The sequence below is a fragment of the Apteryx mantelli genome, chromosome 3, assembly GCF_036417845.1.
Source record: "Apteryx mantelli isolate bAptMan1 chromosome 3, bAptMan1.hap1, whole genome shotgun sequence".
Classification (NCBI taxonomy): domain Eukaryota; kingdom Metazoa; phylum Chordata; class Aves; order Apterygiformes; family Apterygidae; genus Apteryx; species Apteryx mantelli.
This window is the reverse complement of record NC_089980.1, coordinates 103,477,516-103,501,025: the sequence shown is the minus strand read 5'-3', so window position 1 is coordinate 103,501,025 and position 23,510 is coordinate 103,477,516.

Below are 23,510 nucleotides of genomic sequence, written 5' to 3'. Positions count from 1 at the left end.
TCAGTATTCAGACAGTCATTTTGGAATCAATGTTTTGGTTTAAAATACCAAGCAAACAAAATCCTCTTTGTAAAAGAAGGTGATAAATGTATCCCACAAATGTTAACCTTAAGAAAAAATATTCTGAGTTTTTTACTAGCTCTTCTTCTGTTCTTCTTGAAGACTTCATTTTGCAGAAATGAGAAGTGTAACAATCTTTGACTTTGAGAAGGTTTTTTTTTTCTTTCTATGGTAAGTGTCTTTTTTTGATGGACTCATTAACAAAGTAGGTCATCATCTAGAACATCCAAATAACCTTCATATTTTCAGATTTCATACACCAGAATATAATAGCAGTGGGGAAAAAAAATTGCCAGACGGCGTTACTAGTCATTAAAGCTTGAGATCAGATTAATGCTAGGTATATCAGTGTAAATCTGGAGTTACGTTCTCAAGAATGATCAGATTACTCCAGATTTACAGTTGGCCACCAGATGCTGATATCTGGCCCAGGATTTTTTTGTGTAAGTACACTTTTGTAATTAGCACTGTCAGAAAAAAATAAATATTGAAAAAGAAAATTTCAAGCTGTTCAGGTTTTGATAAATACCTTGATAGACTGTGTGTCTTTTTGGCAGGCATTCTTTATTTTGAATTAAAGGGGATAGTGACCCACTATCTCTTGCTTTTATTTCAGGCTACGTCATAAATATTGAAACAGTAATTTAAAATAATGCCTACTGTTCAACTAGAAACTTCCACCTTCCTTTCTCCATCGAGATGTCTTTTATTATCTGTGCAGGAAAGGTGGAGACATGACTGCACAAATATTCACATACAGAGAGGTTAGAGAGGCACTTTGCTGTAGAAAACTGTTTTTAATGAACAGTTTTTATTAGATAATCTACTATTGTGTCTGTAGGATCATGAAATGATTTCTTTAATAGCAAGTTGGGAAAAAATACAGCAATTTCCTTACTATATTCCCAGATTTTCTTTATCTAATCATTTATATTGTATCATTATAACAAAAATCCCCACTGCTGGATCACATACTAACTTACTCATATTTGCATTTGCAGTTTTAGTTAGGCAAAGCTTGCTTTTATTTTCTTAAGCCAGCAAGTGTTTTCATGGTCTCTTTATTCTCTCTTTCTTTGACATAAGAATCTGTGTATATTCATCTTTTTTTCAGGAATGAACCATACTTCTGCAGCCATTTTCTTCCTAACTCAAATGTTTTGTTTCCTAAAAGTCTAAGTGTTGTCACAGACATTGTATTTCTTTTAGGATGTATTTTATCTTTTGTACTTTTGTAACTTGATTTGCATAACTGTGTGTCTCTCTTATTTCATTCATACTCTGAATAGCAGATGAGGACTTTCCATTCAGCCATGATATTTTTGTTTCTTAATACACAAAGAGGAAAAAAAAATTCCTCCTCTAGTCTAGGCTTCCATGTGTTGGGAGGTAGACTTTTGAAAAGTGCTTCTTAAAATATATGGAAAGTACTTCCACAATATACAAACTGCTTCATGGAAACTGAGAATTCATAAAGCACTGTCTCTCTTTACAAATTAGTATTTATTTGCAAAAATTCCTCCTGTGTGCTGTATGCTCTTTGTATCTCTATAAAGGGACAGTTGCTTGTCCATGAAGGCCTCAGTCAGCTAGACAAAGTTCAGAGAAGAGATCCACTAAAGCCAGCATGGCAAAAGTGGATCTTTAAGAGGTGCTTATAGATGACCAGTTTAAGAACCTTGGGAATCTCTTCAGAAAAATTATACTACGTCCTTGGGGCTTGCTGAAGGAGATGTGCGGAGACCAAGGAGACGACTTCATTTCGTAATGTGCATAGGAATAAAATATTGGGGTAAAGGAAAAAATTTTGGATCCTATCTAAAACAAAAGAGGAGGTAAAGAGGATAATAATAAAGCAGAGGTCCTCAAGTTTGGCTTTAAGAAGGGACCTGGAGTAGTTTCAGTGAGAGTAGTTTCAGTAGAGCAGAATGTTGGAAGCTGCGCTGGAAGCTAGCCAGCTGCACAAGGGGAAACTGGTGCACTTGCAATAGGTGGTGAATTACATGATTTTAGAGATAACGGGGGAGCAGCTGGAACAGAACCAGCGTTTGAGAAGGGAGTTAGAGGAGTGTGGAGATTCGGGAATGTCCATATTGAGAAAGAGAAAGGAACTGTAGGTCAGTGAGAGGCTCAGAAGAAAGATACTGGAAAGGAGCACTAGAGAAGCAATAGAAGTAAAGAGGTGGAATTGCTGACTGGGGCAGAAGAGTGGGTTAAATAGCTGTTGTAGAGCTGCACAATGCTACCAGGGAATATCTGGGACATATGGTGTTCCCAACAACTCCAGTTTAAGAAGCAGCTCCCTAGATTTGCCAGTTTACACTAAGAGGATCAGCTCTCAAGTTTATTGTTATCATCCTGACAGAGATTTTTAAAAGTCAGTGTTTCTATTTAAAGATAGAGTCACAAAGGAATTAATTAGTTCTGGCAGAAGTCAGTTTGACAGTGTTACTCCAGAGAACCTGAGTAGTCAAAAGGGAAACAATGACAACAGACACGTAAAGATTATTCTTTTTGTGAAGCATTAGAGAAACTTATTCATTGGCACATATAATGAATCAGAAAATCTTCAACCTCTTGGCTGTGAAAGCTAAACGTATAATACATCATTGCCATGCTGAGCAAAATCTTAATTTTTTAAAAGTCTGTTCACAACAAGATAGATTAAAGATTGGCAGAGAAACAAGGAATACAGAAAAATAATTCAGAGAATTAAAGGATCGAAGTATTTTGGCTCGGGGGGGGCAAAAAGAAGTCATTTAAAATTCGAAGGGGAAAAGGGAGATAGGAAAAAACTTAGCAATAACTTAGCAAAAACTTCATAACTTAGCAATATTCTCAGAAGTTGGAGCTCAGGTTATGCAGCGGTGCTGTATCAAAACTAAACCTCAGGTCACAAGCAACTGAGGAGACAGGTAGGAAAAGGGATAACTAGGTTACTTGGGACATGCACATGTGGCTGGCAAACATAGCACAGGTCCTACGGGGAATCACACCCTTCTGGAGTGGCAGCTGGAGACCAGCCAGGGTATTGGACTTCAATTTGCATGTCAGGGTTGAAGCAACTGGATCAAGCTCAAGGTAGACACACAAGTCTACACGAGGTAGACTTAAATGCCTAGTGCATGTGTAGACACTGTCATGTGGATGAATTGAATCTCATCCTAAATGCTTAGTTTAGAACAGCCACCCAGCGGCTCAACAGCATGAACTGGGTAAGATGAATTCAGAGCAGGGAGATTAAGGGTACCGTTTTGCTGTGAGGAACCTATGCGCCAAAACTATTACTTCAACCTGAATGCACCACTTCTTGTCTATCACATCAGGTATTATTTTAGTTAATGTGTGCCAGGCTCTGCCTATTTCATTTTTTTCTGGACATACGGGTTATTCATATGTTGAACTAGTGTTTGCATGGGTTTTCTAGGTAATGTAGAGTGATTCCAGTCCAGGCACTGTAGGATGACTTGTATTTTCTTTCTGATTCCAATAGCTGCCGTTGTCTTCTGCAGCTCTGGCTTTGTGTTTATTGCACAACCCTCAAGTCAAATTGTGATTTTTCTTTTTTTTGTGAGGGGAAGAGTGCCTCTTTAATGTAACCCTACTATTTACAATGTTCGTAGCTGTTCGGAGAGCTGCCAGAGGGTGCTCCAGGCATTAAAGATCCATATTCACTCAGGTACAGGGTGCAATGGATGTAGGCAGAGGGTGCAAGACAGACACGGCAGATGTGGTAGTTGTGGTTTTATCTCACACACAAAGAGAGTTTCTGGAGCAAAAAGTAGATCAATGATGTGGTAAGTCCATATAACAGTACTATTCTATGGATAATTAAATACTTCACAGGGGACATGTTGCACTTATGCATTGAGACTTAATGCATTTGTTGTACTGAATTGAGGGGACTGCTAACTAGTACATACTGAGCTTGACTAATTTTATGGACTGCATTGGATAAGGGCTCGTTTCTTTGCCGAATAAAATATCAGCCTAAATGTAAGTCTCTCTGTTTGCTAGTTTGAGGACCTGAGGTGAGCCTTTTAATTGGTTTGTATAGATTGCTTAGCTACTTAATAAAACATTTTGGCATTGCTACAGCTTCACATTTCTCTCAATTGAAGGGACAACAGCAAGCACTTAAACACAAATGCAGAGCTTTTTATGCTTACAAATATGTACAAAGAATTTCAGAACACTGCCATTAGTTCTGCTGATTGCGAATAAGAAGTAAATGGGCTTTTACACTATCAAATAAGGTGCAATATGAAAAAGTATAATACAAAGTAAAATTGAAGTTCAGGCAGCTTTAGTGGTAGAGGCACCAGCTGCCTGAGAAGCTCTTCTTGCTTTTATTCTTATCTCATCTTCCCTTTCATCTGCACAGGGAACAACTGTGCAGGGATTGTTTGTCTGTCTGAGCTTCCCTGAGCTATGGACACAATCAGTTCCTTAGAGTCTGCAGGCTATAGCAGTATGCTTGCAGGGGATGGAAGACAGACCTGGCTGAGTTTCTTGTGCCTCATTAAAGACTTGCAGAAATAATTGCGTTGTTAACATTATGTGTATTTGTGCTTGTACTGAGTACAGCACAGGAGATGTGTCCAGAGATTAGAGTTCTTCTGTGAACTTTGGGGGTTCAGAGTCATTCTGAACACGGCGCTTCATTAGTTTTCAGCACTGCTTGCTTGGTACTCTCTGTCGTTTTATATTGGCGATGGTATTGTCCATGACTTGTTTTCTTCTTCCTCACTGCAGCATTGTCTGTGTACTCAGGTATTAGGACATGGAGTCTGTTCTTCAAGATCTTACTTGTTTTTAAAGTGTGTTTCTCCCACACTTCTTACACATCACAGAGCACTGTTTGCAGTATTCCACCCTTTTTTATTTGTGAACCTGAGCATGTTAGGGATGTAAAGAAAAATTAGTGAGGAAACAACTCATCACGTAAAGGAAGTTTTAAATGTTTTTTTCTATCTTTTGTTTTATAATTTTCAGAAAACAAAAATATTTGATTTAGAATATTGTTGGGGCAGCATGATTCTAATAAAATCCCTTTCATTTGTTTTTTTTTTTTTTTGGGGGGGGGGTTCTTTTGCTTTGTGCCAGACCACCAGAAATGTTGATATTTTAGAGACATCTAAAAGAAATCATGGCATTCCAAGCCAGTGTGCAGGATTCTCTGAATCTGTGCAAAGGAGATTTTTTAAGGGGCTAACACAGCAGATCAGGAAAAAGAAAATCTGTCTTGTTACAAAGATGAATCAGAAGTTGGTTATCCCAGCCAACCTAAGTGGAAAAAAATTCTTCCATATGACAAATTTGCAAGCTCCACTTACAAGAAGTGGGCTGGGCTAAAATCTGGAAAGGTGTTGCTAAGTGATGGAAAAAAGTGCATCTTGACTGCTTAGCTGTAGACCTGCGACCCTATTCTCCCCTGCCCACCTCTCCTGAAGCTTGAGACCCACTAAAGTGGAAGACAAAAACGGTGTCATCTTTGCCTCATTGCAGGGATAAGCAGTTTACCTGCAACAGGTACTGTGAAGCATGAACTGAAAGCCACTGTTGAAAAAACAGAAGAAACCCTATGAAACTCCCTGTTCCCTCTCCTTCCTTTTCACATACATCTCCCCATCCCTGTGACATTCTCCAGAGAAAAAGCATTTACAACAACAGAACTGATTTCTGGTGACTTCTTTCAAGTGAATTATTTAAAGTGTTGTTCAGTGAAAAAATTGTTTGGTTTGTAACAGTGACACATTTCTAGTTCGATGCTGAAGCATAAAACATGAAAAAGGTTTTAAGGACTGTGGAAATTTTTTAGGGGAAAAAAAAGACTTTGATCTTTATTTGAAAGAAGTTCTAGAGGCTGTGGCCACCTAAGAGTAATCTAAACACTTGACATATATTTATACATTTTTTCCTATATATATTTCATGCTGTGTTCTGGCAGTGAAACTCATATAGAGTCTCATGAAGAGATTATGTAACTGAGAGTTCAGCAATGTATACTCCTGCTGTAATGTATACTTCCACCGTAATATAACTGATTTTAGAGCCTTGATATTATCCAGAAAACCACCACAGCTTGGCAATGGGATGGAGACTTTCATTCTTTGTGACTGAGAGAAAAAAGATGATAGTTCAAGACCACTTTGATAACTCTGAAAGAAGAAGTTCTGTTTGTGCCTAAAGACATTGAAATATTTTTGTGAAAACCCACAGTATTAGGTTTTCTTAACATTTTTTTCAGGAAAAAAGTCTGTTAATGATCTGTGACTATAGTAGAATTTGTTGGTGTCTTTTTATACTTTTTTAAGAGGTGTTCCGCATGTAGCATATAGAGCACTGCCTTAAACACTGCTAGTACAGAATCTATATAGGAAAATTCAGGTGCCATTATGCAGTCAATAATTCATAAACCTCCTTGAATTTAAAACCCAGCTCTACAGAATGAAGGCTATTATTTAAAATAAGTTTCAGAAAATGCCATGTGATTGGTAATATCCTAATGAATATTTATGAGATGTAGTCTGAACAGATATCATTTAACATGTTGTTTCTAATAAGCAGTAAATATAGAGTAAATTAAGTATTGGTCATTAGGTCTGAATCCATATAAAAGGAATCAATTGCTCTCTTACAAATGTGCAATCCATGTATTTTTTCATTTAAATGAATGAAGTTATATTCATGTATTAGTAGAGTAAGTGAGAAGAAAATTAGTACTTGTTATTAAAAAGGATCCTCAAAGTTATGAATGCTTGGAGTAGATGGCAGAAAATCCATTGTGATGGCTGAAAATAAGGTGAGATAGTGATGAGAAAAAAAATTTTGATACTAGCAAAGAAAATAATCAAAATCTTGGGCAAGTAGGTTCTCATTTAGCATTCACACATCTGGGAGTGACAGTCATAGAAGCATAGATTTTAACAAAAAAAAAACATTCAGTCCAACACTGACTGAAATGACAACATAAAGCTCTGATTATTTGTTTCCTGGAAAAAAGGTATATTTAACTTACTAATGTTAGAGTAATTTATGTAGTAATTTATGTAGACAAGACACTATTTATGTAGACAAGACACTATTATAATGCAGAGAAAAAGCTCTCAGTAACTGTAGATCGGTAAGCAGAATAAAAAAATGGAGTGTTTTTAGTAAGTAGAAACCAGAAATTAGAGAAACAAACTGTTGCAGGAAGCAAAAGTGTTCAGGTAGTACATCCAGATGGCTGTCTCAAGTTCCGGGCCCCTCTGTACAAGAAAGATGTGGAAATATGAAATAAGGACTAGATAATGGGTATTGAGATGGATTGAAAATGGACTGAACTGCCAGGAGCAAACGGTTGTGTCACAAAATCCAGCTGCAGCCAGTCACTAGTGGGATTCCCCAAAGGTCAAGGCTGGGACAAATCCTGTTTAATATCTTCATTAACAACCTGGATGATGGGACAGAGTGCACCTTCAGCAATTTCACAGATGATACAAAACTGAGAGGAGTGGCTGATACACCAGATGGTTGTGCTGCCATTCAGAGGGACCTCAACAAGCTGGAGAAAAGGGCACAAAGGAATCTCATGAAGCTGAACACAGGGAAGTGCAGAGTCCTGCCACAGGAGAGGAATAATCCCATGCACGAGTACACCCTGGGGACTGATTAGCTGGAGAGCAGCTTTGCAGAGAAGGATCTGGGAGTCCTGGTTGACAAGAAGTTGGACATGAGCCAGCAAAGTGCCTTTGAGGCAAAGGCCAACAGCATCCTGGGCTGCATGGGGCAGAGAGTTGCCCGTAGGTTGAGGGAGGTGATCCTTCCCTTCTACTCTGCACTGGTGAGGCCACATCTGGATTGCTGTGTCCAGTTGTGAGCTCCCCAGTACAAGAGAGACATGTACTTACTGGAGTGAGTCCAGTGAAGGGCATAAAGATGACTGAGGGACTGGGGTGCCTGGCATATGAGGAGAGGTTGAGAGAGGTGGGACAGTTCATCCTGGAGAAGAGCTTGCTCAGATTTCCTGGTTTACTTCCATGTTTAGATACCCTGCGTGTCTCAAGATGGGTTATTCTCTTGGCTTTTAGCTGTCAAACAAGGATTTTAAAGGGGGTGGTTGCTCTAAGTGTTCTTGGTTCTCCCTGAAATGAGTTTTGTTGCAAAACTCAGGATATGTCCCCAAAGATGAATATGTACTGCCATTCCTTGTGATTGGTCTTATCTGACAGATTACATGTAGTCACATGAGACTGTGCTGTGGTGTTTTGAAGACCTGTGTCTACTTTGTTGAAGAATGGGTTATGACGTTTCAGAGCCCAGAGTTATAGGAAGATTTAAATTAGGATAAAATTCAGAGAATGATCATTTGAAACATGTTTTGAAATCATTTGGCTTTGGTTCCTTTTTTGTGGGAGGATTTTTTAATCAAATTGCAGTCCTAGACAGTAACTTCCAGAAATGATTACATCCAATAAGGGACAACAAATCATTTATCACTTTACTGTTGCATTCTATCACATTTCTGAAGTTGTCATAACATAAACAGTTGTATCATAAGAACTGCAGTGTCAGCAATGTTAAGAGGTCCCACCTATACCTGGTCTGCAAATCTCATTGCTACAATAGGCTGATACTACCGAAGGGATGTAGAGTATAAATACAGCGAGATATACCATCATCATAGCATATACTTGTGTTGTAATGCAAATTCTCTGAATCCAGCTGCTGACATGAGAAATTAAGCTTCCCCAGTGCAGATTCCTATCAAAGTTGCCAGGCTGATCTGATTGCCATAGAAGACAATGAAATGACTCATAAGAAAAATCATTCTCAGCTGCAGGAATCACAACATGGGCCTCAGGACCAATCCTCTGTGGAGTGCAGTGATACATCACTGAGGTCTCTGACTCTCAAGGGTCCCAGACCTGCTGACATTGTATTATGTTTAAAGTATACCATCCACCACAATTCATTGTCTGGAATAGCACAAAATACACTAAAGAATATTTCAGGGAAAAAAAAACATATTACTTGCACTGAAATAATTTTCAGTAGTGTTTGTCAGGGTCTGCTTTCCATTTTGCCCCCTGCCACCATCTGACTCCATTCTGGGGTAAAACTTAAGAGAGAACACAGAAAAGTAGCTCAGTTTTTAAAAGAAAGAAAAGGTTTTATAGGCATACAATCGAAGTTTCCTGTTCCTCACAAACAACATAGACAAAATACGATTTAGTGGAGTTTGATTTAAAAAAAAAAAAAGAGAGAAAAACTTGCCAAGGCTGCATGCTAACCCTTGGGAGAATGGTCACAAAGACCACTGGAGGCAGTGGGAAATTGTGTCCCAGAGTAGGGAGGAGTGAGAGGTTCAAAACAAAGCCTGACTCTGAATCCACTTTAGAAAAGTCTAGCTCCCGTGTGTAACTTCCCTAGGCTAAGGTTAAGGACTTTGCAATTATCACCCTTTTATTGCGCTGAGCCTTGCAACTCTGACCCACCCTTTACTCCCACTCCCTGCAATGAGTGTAGTATCTGCTATTCGTCAAGACTGGCTTATCCAGCCGATCAGATTAAACAAATGCACCTACAGCTCTGCCTTGGTACCTGCAATTCATGTCCATCAGTGCCAGCATGACTCCCTCAGCAGTACCACATCCAGTCATCCCACCACCATCTGTCTGCTGCGGAAAAACTCTCAGCAACTAGTTGAGAGAGGTGCACTTCAACAAATGAAAGGATGTGTGTGCAGCTAGCCAGCTTTCCAGATCGCTAGCGTGTGGGATCTAATTGTCGTGGTGCTGTGTGGGCTGGCTGCCCTGACACCATTTGCGACCTAGTCAGAGCAAACCGATGTATTTCTGTGGGAGAAAGGATGGCATAAAAGGAATGTTGCAGATGGATGTCAGAAGTCAGGGATTTTTTTACGACAACCTTTTAAAAATATGACAGCCTATCACTGCAGTGAATTCTGAATATCATGGAATGAAAAGCAACATTGTGTATATTAGGAATATTGAGAACATTATGCATATGATGTGTGCAACTTGTTTTTTGCTGTGTAATTTTTCTGGAAATCAGCTATACCTTTCTTTTTAAAGAACTTTTTTTGGAAAATGTCAAATTACATAGAATAAGAGATAAGCTAGTTGGACATTATTCAACAGAGTTTTTTTGAAAAGTCTGTTGAGAAATTTTTCTCAACAGTTTTAGTTACTGCTGTTATTGTGCACATATATGCTTCTGAAAAATTCCCTTAGAACACAGCTGAGTGGAAAGTAAAGAACAGAATCAATATAATTTTAATAATAGTAATTTCCTAGAATCAAAGTACTTTTAGGCTAATACAATGTTTTTATTGTTGTTGTTTTTTGGTATGGGTATTTCAAATTGTGTTCTCTCTCTCTAAATATGTGGTAACTGCTAAAGCAAATAGATTATTGTGAAAAGATCAGCTGATATTAATCTCAGTTACCTAAAAAAATATTGTTATAAATGTACAGAGGCCAATGCAGACAACTTCCTACCTTCCAGTTACTTTTATGACTTGTTTAAATTCTGAAGCACTGGCAATACTTCTGTTTCCTTTAATAGCACCAATCATCCATTACATATTCTGATTTGATATGGATTCTTCAGAATTTTAGTGTTTATGGCAAACTAAAGCAACCAGATGTAAATTCATGTAGGAATTTGCTAAACTCAGTTTTTAGTCCAATTCTAATTCTACCATCTTTATTCATTTAAAGTTCTATTGACCTTGTGAAAGGTCACAACTAATTAAGATGCAAAAATACAGTTCTGTGGTAGATGGTAAAGTTTAGCCCTTCAAGTGACAATTACTGAGCTTACTGAGAAACAAAACCTAAAGTGTTGATTTCTAAAACTATAGCTAGGAATTAATATATTTAGGAAAAGTAACTCTAGGAGAGTGTTGAGAACTGAATTATGGAAAATGGTTCATGTATTTAGAGATTAATTAGTTTATCTGTATAATGCTTCCAGGTGAATATATCCTCACATTAGAAAACAGTTTCTTTTTCTAAGAATTGTCCTAAGGCATTTAATAGTCATAAGGAATTAAATTTGACTGTTCTGCAGTTTTCAAGCAGTGCTGTAGTGGCCAGTGGTCTGCACTGATCATGCTGTGGAGCTGGTGATCCTTGCAAAATGCTTATGTAAAACAAGCAGTCCTACTTTGTTTCTGTCAGCTAAATTGCATCTAAAGATGCTGTAAAACGCTACCCTAATTGTGTAAGTAACTGCAGTGGTTGTGACAAAGAGGCCACAGTATCTCTATAATTTAAAGTCAGGCCAGAACGTGATCTATTCAGTTAAAAGTAGGAAGGGATGTGTCTACAAAATGCACGTATAATGCGCCATGGAAAAAAATTGAGAACTTATATGTATAGGAACCATATATTGAACGGATGGTAATGTTGAATAAATTATTGCCCCTTTAATAGTTTCTCTTCCTTTTTATTTTCAGTAGTACGATATGGCAATTAACGAAGACAGCTATTAGTTCTTGACTTACTTTCATATTGTTTGATGAGTTTGATGGAGTTATTTGGTCGAAAGAGATACACTACATATTCAGAAAAACAGTGTGACCCTGTTACTGAATTATTCTTTAGGAAGCCTTTGTGTTCTTGAGTTTATGTGGTGGATAGGCAGGGCAAAAAATGATACACATAAGCTGAAATTCTTGCTGCTTGCCTACATTCTTTACAAGTACAAAACTGCTTGCTTTTCTTTATGAGGTTTCCTGCTCATATTATTTCACTGATAAAACTAACTCCATTGCATTACTATAAAGACATAATGGATTTAAAGATTGTGCTCCCATGTATAAGGTCTTTTACAGTCATGCTCAATTTTATCTGTATGATTGCATTCATTACTGTTTGAAGCATAAATTTCTATCTAACTTGATCAGCTTGAGAGAAGATTAATTTTTAGCCTGTTTACAGAATTCAGTTCACTCAGATGAGTCGCTCACAAAAGTCTAAGTTTAAATAAAAGTCTAACAGGTATTTAATTAGCTTTGGTTTTTAACTGTCTTGCAGAGGTGACTGAGCATTAGAAGCTCTTTTGACTAAGCATTATCAATATTACCATGGAAAACAACTGCACTGTTGATGCTGAGGGTATCCATGGTGTGCGTGCTGCAGTAGGATGCAGCCATATGTGCTGCCCTGACTGCTGTAGGGAATCGAGGAGCAGTAGCCAGAGTTTGTATCCTCAGGACAGCAGGTGGCACTTCTTGCTGCGGTACCATACCCTGAGATAACCTGCTCATTGTTGCAAGCTCTTGTTTTGCTTTTCATTTTTAAAGTCTTGCCACGGAGATTTGCAGGCGGGGTTTGCACATCTTAGGCATAGGCCATGGCTTTATAGTAATGTTAGAGAGAAAGCCAAGTGACATCTGCAATTCAGCTTACTTTGCACCCTGAAAGTAGGAGTAAGGGAGTGATATGAAACTATGGTGCTGGTGCAGTGGAGAGCAGCAGGAAAGGAAAAGCTTGTATTCTAGAAGTTAAAGCTACTATTTTTTTGTTCCATGAAATGTGTGGAAAGATAAGACTATTTTGTCCCTCTGAACTATGTACTTGTCCTTTGAAAGTAAGAACTACCGACTTTTTCAAAGTATGCCTTCCTTGAGCATGCAAAAACCATTGAAATTGGTTGGAAAAAATGGTAGATTGGCTTTAAGGATGTGATTTTTAAAAACAGTAGTCCATTTGAGTATGTTTGTTTATGTACTTTTGACTTATTTAGTCTTCCAGGGTTAACTTGCATTTCAAACATTTCTCCACAGCCAAGAGGAAGAGAGAGGTACTTAAAAAAAAATGGAAGGCTGAGTTTTTCTTGAAATGGCTTGTTTCATCAGCTAAGCATAAAGAAAGGAAGTACGTACTACAGAACTAAAACCACAGGAGCTGACAACACTATTTTTATTCTTATTTGCTTTCGTGGATTATTTCCTTTGTAGCATCTTGTTTGCCAGGGTATGCAAGGGTACTAGGAGATCATATTTAGAATTTAGTCTGTGTTTAAAACAAACAAAAACTTGTTGCACTTTTTTCCTCATGAAGCAAGCAAGGAATGGCAGACTGACAGTAGAGAATATGTTTCTTCTAGATAAGTGAATCCTATATGACAACTAACAAGAAGACAGCTTGTTACTCCTCCTGAACTGGAACTTTGAGCTGCATATTATTTACAATGGTACAAGAACAAGACAGTTGCAGCTGTAGATAGGGAAAAGAAAGAAACAATTAATGGCAGAAACAACAGCACAGGATCTCAAAGGTTATCCATTGGGTAAGGGAGAAGATAAACATGCGTATGAAAATATCAAATAGATCAGAGAATTTAATTTTATTGGACAAATATTACTTTTTAAATTAACTACATCATATTTTATAGTTTAAATAACACATAGGCTCACACACAGTATTTAGAAATGGCATGTGCTTAAATTTGAAGGCACTGAAATTATCTGTTTTCTGACACTTTAGTCAACAGTTGATCCTGAACTTCCCTTTAATAGAAATATTAATTTTGGCAGAGTAGCACCTCTTATAAGACCTTAGAAAATCACAAAGCTATAATGTTGACTTGCACATATGCCTCTTCACTTTCTAAATATCGATCATTGTGTATTGACTCTAGATTCTAGCTTCACTCAACTTTTTTCTAACAAAGTGTTTCTTCTGCCGGAGAGTACAGGTGAGGGAAGGTATCTGTTTTGGTGGCACTCCAGTAGAAACAGGTGGGTTTCTGAGCAGACCTGATGGTCACACAGTCTTACCAGATGCTTTACCTCACCTCCAGGACAGCCCACAAGGACTGGATTCTCAAGACTCAACAATTTGCCATGAGTTGCCCTTACTCGTTGTGCAATGCATAAAATAAAATTGGTGAGGTGGCTAAAGTTATTTTTAGTTGTTCTTTAATTTGCTAGATTAGTGAAAATCATAATTTGAGATTTACAATAGAACCATGTTTGCTTTAAGATCAATGATTTCCCCCCCTCAAGAACTGCAGTACGTAGCAGCGAGGGAGGTTTGCAAATAGAAGTGACCCTGATTATGCTTTTGCGGCATGAGACAGCAGGATGACGCAAGATGGTAGTAGGCAACAGAAGACAGTGCAAGGGCTAATACCCCTACTTTACAGACCCAAGGCTCCTGGATTCTGAGGTTCTTTGGATGCATCTGCTCCCTCAAGAATACTATACAGATCACTGACCCCATGTAGAAGAGGGAGAGTGCTGGTTATCTTTTTATCCTCATTCTGCTAGTGGGCAGGACAGGCCCCTCAAATGCACGTTTCCTGCCATTGCAGGAGACTAGCCTAACTCACTGTACAGGCTGTTTGCCATTTCCAGACTACCAGATGTAAATACTTAGAAGGGCTAAGTGTGATAAAATTCGCTTTATAGAGTTTATTTGCCAGAAAAAGAGAAGGAATTAGATGATATGACCATAAATTTGCACCTAGCTTCAGGAGTGCCTGTGAAGTAAACTGGGGATCAATCTGGCCTAACCTGGAAATTCCAAGTGTAACATTTCAAATCACCTAGATAAATCAGATGCAAGAGAGATGGTGTTTCCTTTGAAATACTTGATTTTGTATCACATGGACATACTATGTTATTTAATAATTATGTAACAGTGGCATCCAGAGGCCTTACCTTTTGTACTAAGTGTACATACAAATTGCTTAGAGCATAGCCCTTTCTAGTCCAGTGCCCTATTTTCAAGAACTTTTTCAGGATAAATAAGGGGTTCTGAGAGAACCCACCGCCAGTTAATGTTTCCTAGTAGGAAACAGTTTTTCATGCCTTAGATGATGAAGATATATAGCTTATACTTTCTCTAAAACTCAAAAAAAAAAAAAAAAGATTTACTGGTACACATCTGATTTTGGTGATATTCATATGCCTTTCCAATACTTTTAGCCCTTCCAAATTTATATTTTCTGTAATATCAGCTGACAGTGAATTTCACAGTGTGATTGTACATTGTGTGGAAAACGATTTTCTTATTGATTTTATGTTTGCTAACCACCTTTCCATTTCTACGACTATTGCTCTTGCACTGTAAAACAAGACAAACAGAAATTTCAGATCTACCTTCTCTGTAGAATTCATAATTTTGCATGTTTTATCATATTCTCTTCTGCTCTTGTTAACGAAAAGAGTTACAATTTCATTTAAATATTCAGCCATGTGTCCTGTATCGTTTGCATCACACATTTCTGAATAACTTTCTTCTGCTCTATTAACTTTGACTAGGTGATGGTAATCCAATGAGGGTAAGCCACTGTTTACTATTACTGTATTATAACAGTTTTGGTATTATTTCCCCTCCCATTCTTCAGTAATCTTCTTAAATATTTAATTTTACATCTAATTACTGCTGCACAATGGGTAGAAGTATTCATTGACTAGTGTGCAATGAGGTTCATATCTGCTTTCTAATCTGCAATGGGTACTTTAAAACATAAAGGTGATTAAAATATTTTGCTGTTTCCCTCTAATATGTTTTCATTTGCTTTCATTGGCACAGACATTCATTTATCATTATGACTCACTCCACTTGTTTGGGTCTTTTGAAATCTTTTCACATTGTTTTCTGATTGTCACTCAACTATTTTATGTCAGCTGCCTCAATATTCCCTATTGCCACACTTCGAGATCATTTACACATATATTAAAGAATACTGAACTTGGTAGAGATGGTAAAGATACATCATCATAAAGTTTTGATGATGCAGTTTGGCTGTTGAATCCTCTGCTTTCGTTACCAATTCCTAACTAGTCATTGACTGATGAAATACTTTGCCTTTTACCTCAAAACTACTTAACCTTTCTAGTAGCCTCTTCTGTGGGGCACCTGTCAAGGTTTTTCAGAATAGTAAATATTTCCAAGGGCTTAGTGCTACTGTGGAGCTGGCAACACATGGCTGGTTTTGTTTTGGTTCCCTCCCTCCATTTTTACTAATATACCAGAGCTATTAAACGGTACAAAAATAGGTCTGGAAAGGAAAAAAACCTAACAGATGAATAGCTTTATATATCACTAAATTATGATTTATATAAGTAGGTACTGTAATAAATGAGTTGTTTCAAAAGGAATATAAGTGCACATTTATAAACAAGTGTACATATAGACCTTGCATATCACTGCATATCTAAATCTTTTTACAAGATATGAATAAAGATATCCAATGTGCAAACATTTCCAAAAGTGTTTATTTTGGAGAAGCCTCTGAATAATTGAGACAGAAAAGATAACTCTTGTGCTTTTCATCATTAGGTATCATCAGGCAAACTGAATAAGACTGACAGAAAAGGGAAAGACAGAATGGACAGACCTTAACAGCACTTTTTTTTTTTCCTCAGTGCAGGGAACATCCTTATATGACACCTTCTGCTTCTCTCATGTTGACTCAAAGGACCATATTCATGTGGTCTAAATCTTACATAATTCCCTTAGCTAATGTCTCCTATTCACTAGAAACCCGAGTAGGTCATAAGCGTACTGGTTTTATTGGAGTCTGAAATACAGGATTATAGGGGAAAGAAGGAATAGAAAATAGACAATATGGATATTATACTCATGTGAAGCTGAAAGATAAGATGCAGGATTTTGAAAGGACTGGGGAATGGGGAAATATATATGCATTTGTGAAAAAATGAAGGAAAAGTGTGGCAGATGAATGGCACGGACTCAGGAGGGTTTGCGTCCTGAGACCTTTATTATTTATTTCTGAGCATATTTAAAAAGTTAGCTGCTTCAGTGGTTTCACAGACACACGTTGCTAAGCCAGTCACCATGCAGATTATGTCACAGGGAGCCAATCATTGCACCGATCACGCACGCAGCGGTCACGCCTTGTACTCTGCTGCTTGTTTGGAAAGGCTGTCTTGCCCTTAACCTTGGTTCCCACTGGCTTCTGCTAGTTTATCTGTACTTTCTCAGGATGTATCATTCCCACCTGCACCGGTGTCCTTGAGTATGTCTGTCTGAGGCTCCTGTTGCTTGCTACTTGCAACTTTCCACCAGTTTAACCCTGTCATGGCCCTCCACAGAAAAGGAAGAGAGGGCAGATGATTCCAGACTAGAAAATGATTCCAGAAAAGATAAAAGGGGCTTGATAATGGAAGTTAGAAATTGCTGTGCTTCCTCAGGAGGGCTTCTTGCAATTCTTGTTTATCTTGCCTTGATATTCTTTCATAGTGAATGAGGCAAAAGTTATTGAAGCCAATGAGAGGATGCTCATTCTCTCATATGCTGGCATGAGTCTTAAGAGATTAATACAAATAATAAATCCTTTTTTCAATAATTTTAGAATCTAATTTAGACCTGATATAATAAGGAATAAGGAAAAAGGGGGAATTTTGTGGAAATGATGGAACTAAACTAGATATGTTTAATGAATACACCTTGACACTGGGCGACTGAAATGTTTTCTATACTGATAAATATGATCCTCTGTAGCATGATCTCAGCCTCTGTTTCTCTGTAAAGGAATCTAGGAAAACAGCTTAAAAATACTAAGCTAACATCACCTTTCCCTTGTGTCTTCACAAGATCCTTGTTATGAACATTTTGGGGATATGATTTTGCTTCCTCACTGATGCTCATTTTGATTGAATTCACTTAAAAGTAAGTATGCTTTTTGATGAATATAGTTCCTGGTCTCCAGCCTTTTCCCATGTGCATGTTTCTTGTAACATGTTCTAGAAGAATTTTCTGATTAGTTCTTGTAACTTTTTTAATAAGATTAATTGACCTTGCCTGCATATTCTCTGCTTGGGTGCAATAGGGAAACGCTGCAGCTGAAGTCTAGCCAACTCTTGGTTTTTTTTCCCCCCTTTTTAATATCACCCTCTGTTGTTTTGCAAGTTTAATAATAACAGGATTTCAAATAAAACTACTAAGCATTTCCCTGGCCTCAGAATTGTTTTTCTTTCATACTTCCTCTAGGCCATGTGTTCTTTAAAACTGTAGGGTATTTATTTGTTGTGATTCATTTCTGTGGCCCTGTTCATAAACTCCATAAAATGCAATAGAACTATGACTCTGTAAAATAAGTAAGAGAATCAATTGCAAAGATTGTACTGACCTGCATAAATAGTAGTGCTGGGAGAAGCCCCTCTGAGACTACAGTGAAATACATATCCCAGAAAGGGTGGAAACCTAGTTTAGGTTCATGCAATCCTACTATGGAAGTCATGCCAGGTTCAAAAGATGAGGGAATCCAGCTTGTTTGGTGATTGACCAGAAAGGGAGCAGGTCTTTCTCTAGAAAAGAAGTCTGCCTGAAGCAGACATTCAAGTGAAATTGCTTGTCACAATCTCTTGGATATCTGGAAAGGAATGCTGGACATTATCAGAAAGGACCTAGATCCTGTTAACAACTGGGATGGTGAAGCTTTCTTTTGGGTAGCTGCCTGTTTTGAGAATCAAAAGTGAGTGATGCAAAGATACTGTAGGAGTCAAACATCAAAAATTCTGTATTGACCACACGAAAGACCTCTGTGATGGCCATATAACACATTCTACTATGAAGAGTACCCTTCAGTTAGAGAAAGAGCTGACACAGACTTTAGCAATTCTTCAGCACTGCATCAGAACCGTGGAGGGGCAGTCAAGGGCTTACACTACAGGGAAGGCCACAGTAAACTACATGTTTCTACCCAGTCAGGGAGCTGCCAGAAAATCCTCTGTGTGGAACTGAAATGGGTGGAGGAGGTCATCAGCTAAGGGTGGTGGAACTGGTTGTGGGGGGAGACCCTTAAGGTAAAATGTTTGCTGCTACCAAGGACTGATTTTTTTTTAGTAAAAGATTATATAGTTTGCATGATTTGACCTATTGATTTTGGAATGAAGAGTGATCTAGGATAAAAGTACCCTTTAAGACCACAATCCTACGCTTTCTAGTTCAGTGTTACTGAGAGGAGAGTGTATTACATCAAGCATAGAGAACTGGCAGATGCTAACAGAGGTTTTTTCCCATCTGAAGGCTTTTAGGGACAAAGCTGATATAGCCCATAGAGAGCAAATAAATGATATGAAGCATAAAGCATGCTTGACTTCCTCCCCAACAGCAGAAGTTGTGACAGGAGGTAGACAAAAAGCTGACATATTTATCCCCTTTGCTGTTGTCTTTTCCCTAACTACTTCAGTTACAGCTATTGAAGGGCTCATATCTTGTAGTTTTTTTGATCAAAATGATTGTTAAACAATTCTAACAAATGTGTAGCCCAAGATGAGGCCTGTTCATTAAGTGATGCCTGGCTGTTCCTTGGGGTGGTGAGGACTTCTGATTGGATTCTGATGGGTTGTTGATTGATGTAGTACAACAAAGGTAACAAAAGAACACCTTTATTTCACACTGAAGAGTAGAGGGGTGGGTGATGATTGGATCTATGCACGTAATTAATGGGGTAATAAGATGAACTGTCACTATCCCTTCAATAACATCTGGAGTTTTTCTCACATTCTCTTAAAATCAACATACATTGTACCATTTGAATAGACTATAGAAGTGAAGGAGCTTCACTAAAGTCTTGGAACAATGGCAATGAAGTGGTGACAATCAGCACCAAAAATAATGGGCAGGAACCACATTGCAGGAACCATACTGCAGGTGCTGTGAATATCAATTTCTAGGCATGTTGATATGGTGTTTCTGTCTTAGTTACTTGTCTGATGTCCAGACTAGTTTTCCTAAATATGTAATATGTTGTGCCAGCATGAGCTGAAATCACTTCAGGTTGCTATTTTTGCCCTTTTCATACTACTGTGCAGATGCCCAGTACCGCCATCAATGAAATTTGTGCTTAATTTTCTAAAAGGAAGCCACAACCTGAGTGTGATTAAGTAGACGCTGCTGCTGTAGCCTGGAGTGAAAGCTGACTGACAACCTGCTCAGTCTCCAAAGGTTTGATGTGCTGTCTTCTTCACTCACATCCACTTGCTACCCCCTTTTTTGCATTTTGGAAGGCCTGCTGAGTCACATGAAAGATCCTAGCTAAAAACATTTCAAGACACATTGTTCAGTCATCGTTATGTGACTCTTACACATAAGGTTTATGTCAATTTTGATCTATATTCAAAGTCATAAGTAATTACACATATTACAATTGCTCAGCATGACACCAGTTGACGTTGGAAAGGACTGTGGGTGTGTTACAGTTCTATGTGAGGTTTTAGAACTAATATCTGAGCTTTTATAGATGCCTTTCATAAAAGCCTAGATTCCTTTAGAACTAAAATTAAACTAAATTTTATGTTTAAATATAAAAAAGTTGTTTAAAGAAGAATTAAAGACATACGTCAAACATCTCACCTTGTGGCGTATAAAACTCTCGAAATGAAGAATTTGCTGCTTTATTTGGGAAGCTGCTGGTACGTGAAGTTTGCACCCTAAATGGTAGATACTATATTAAGAAAAGCAACTTATACTTTTTTGCATCCAAAAGGGTCCAGCAGAACTCTGGCCAACCCAGGAAAAGAATTAGATGTATAAATTAGAGCTTGTGTGCATCTGAACAGTGCTTCTGTGCTTGCATTCAGCCTGTTCCACCAAGCTGCAAATTTAATGCCTGTATAAAAATAATAGTCTTTTCCTCCACCCATCTCATCCAAAGACCCAGTGCTCTAGGCAAGCGCAGAGAACAGCTATCATCTGCAGCTGGCCTGCCTGAACATCATGCCGGTGGTACAGGTAGAGGAATGGGAGGAAAGGGAATACAGAGCAAGTCTAAAAGATATAAAAGTGAACAATCAACTGACGTGCATACAGAAGCAGCAGAAGGATTGCTATCAATACAGCCTTTTTTCTTCCGCTCATGGTAGACCCCTTATCTAGTGCAGCGATCACGAATTCACAGTATTCTGTAACTGACTTAAACTCGCAGATCCAGGGGATCCAGGCTACTGCTGGATACTGCAAGTTTGTAACATGTTCTGGACCCAGGAGCTTTTCATGTCTTGGTTAGTGCGTTTGGCTCTCTGCTCTGCCTGCTGGCTAGTTCAGAGTCACTTCCAGCATGCTCCCTGTGCGACACCAAAACAGGCATCTCACTCAGGAGCCCACAGGGGGCTTAAGCACCTGAGCTGCAAGTTATGTGAGGTCATGGTACATAAATTTGTTTCTGGATCTAGGGGTCTGGCATACAAGCAGCACTGTCACTGTTCAGCCCCGAGGGCCCTCCCAGCCCTGCCCATCCCTGCTCATAAAAAAAGGGAAATTTAGTTTTCAACTCAATCAAAGGCATAGTTCAGGCAGCTTAAAATTGCATAAATTTGAATTTGTTTTGGAGTATAACACTTCCTCATCTTTATCAAAGGTACAGTGGCATCTGTTCGATCAAAGTTTCAGTTCTATTTCTTTGTGCGAAGATGGTACTTTCAGCCCTCTCTTAATACTCTAATACTCTAACATTATTCAATATTCTCTCCAAAAAAGACTGTTACACTGGGAATTTTCAAAAACTTTTCCACCAGATGCTATTTGCCAATGGCCATTTTCTACAACAGAGCTATTATTTGTATCATTGAACTGACATACTCAAAAGCAATCTATTGTAACTATGACTTCTGTGGACATCATTTGCTGTGAATATCCTCTTTAGACCATTCTAGCACAGAGGATCAACACTTTACTTCTGGGAATTTTCATTCTTTTTCACCTAATCAGGAACATATACACTCCACTAAATACATTTTTTCTACTTAGAATGGGAGCAAGCTAACGAAACATTACCTGAATTAACAGGATGTGGCTTGGAAATTGTTGATACACTCTTAACTTGTTACCTGAATGCAACACAGAAATAAAAATCTGAAAGACTGTGTTTCACAGTGAATACTGCTGAATTCTACGGCTACTACGATTTTGAACCTTATGATTCAACTTATAAATGTAGTCAGATGCTGCATTAGACATTGTAACTATCTGAATGTTTGGAAATGAATGTGCAGGCATGTTTGCATATCAGGGTTTTTTTTTGGGGGGGGGTTCTGTTTCAGTCTTTGTTAAAGAAAAATTCTGTAGGTTGATTCAGCTGAATTGGTATATTTTTTGCTGTAATTTCAAAACCTATCAAATAAACTTCTTCAGGTCTACTGGCGCATTTTAATTCCAACCCTCATCTCATGTTTAACAGACAATGACTGAGGTAGACATTTATCACTTCGGCATTTTGGTTTAGTTTGATGTTTAAAGAGTCGATGATAGAAATAATCAGATGAATGTTAGCCTGATTAAAATGAGTTTTGGCCAAGTATGACATTTTTTATTGCCTATTTAAATAATAGACCGAAATTCTTCTGGTAACTTCCATTGATGCATTCATTATACAATCAAATAAAAATACTATCTTGCGTCAATATCAAACAGATCATACCAGAAGAGGACTAAAATGCAAAAGAAGGATGCAAAAGAAGTGGAAACAAGGACAGACAACAAAGGAAGAGTATAAAAGCATTATCTGAGCACTTAGGGATAAAGAAGGAAGGCCAAAGCCCAACTGGAACCAAAACTGGCTATATATAGGCGTAAGGGGTATCAAGAAAGAATTCTACAAGTTTCCTAGTAGCAAAATGAGTTTTGGAGAAAGTGTGGGTCTTTTGAATGGGGGAGACAACATAACGATGGATGATGTGGTTGAAGTATCCAAAGCCTTTTCTACTTCGGTCTTCACAACCAAAGTCCTGGCTTCTGTGCCTATGGTTCGGAAAGCTGAGGAGCAGCCAAATGTAGGGGGAGCAATGGCAAGCTACATCTACACCGGTGAATTACATTGCTCCAGGGATCATTATACAGTGTCACTGTACAGTGAAGGTCAGTGCTGGAGAATGCCCTCTGGCACTTAACCTTAATGTAGACCACTGAACTCAAAACTGCCTGAACCCACAGTTTCATGGTTGGACATTTAGTTGCTTCCAAAATGAGCTTTGTGGTGACAGTAATGATGGTTATAGTAATATGCAGCTGAAAGGGCTGTCTTGTAAAAGTGTTGAGTATTAAGTTATGTAGCGACATCCAAGAAAATTCAATTCCTCATCTCCTTGCTGAGACCTTCAGCCAACTGAAGTGAAGGTGGTAAAGAAAACCGTCATCACCCACAAGTGCACCCAACTTTCAGTTCTAACAACTGCCAGTTTTAACCATTGCTATTTCTAAAGAGGGAGAAGCTTGTTACTCCCTTTCTGTGAGTTCTACAACCAGACTCTCTATAGCTTTCAGCTAAAATTGGATTTCTAATTTCCAGTGGTCACATGATTCAGACTAGGAGGCTTTTAAATGCAGTGAACGAGTGCCCACAGTGGTTAACTGAAAGTGAAAATATTGGTATGTGTCTGTGTGTGGGTAGGTTTGAAGGGCAGTGGAGGGAGGAAAGACTTGCAGCCTTGTCTTTCAGTCTTTACTCTGGAACTGCCA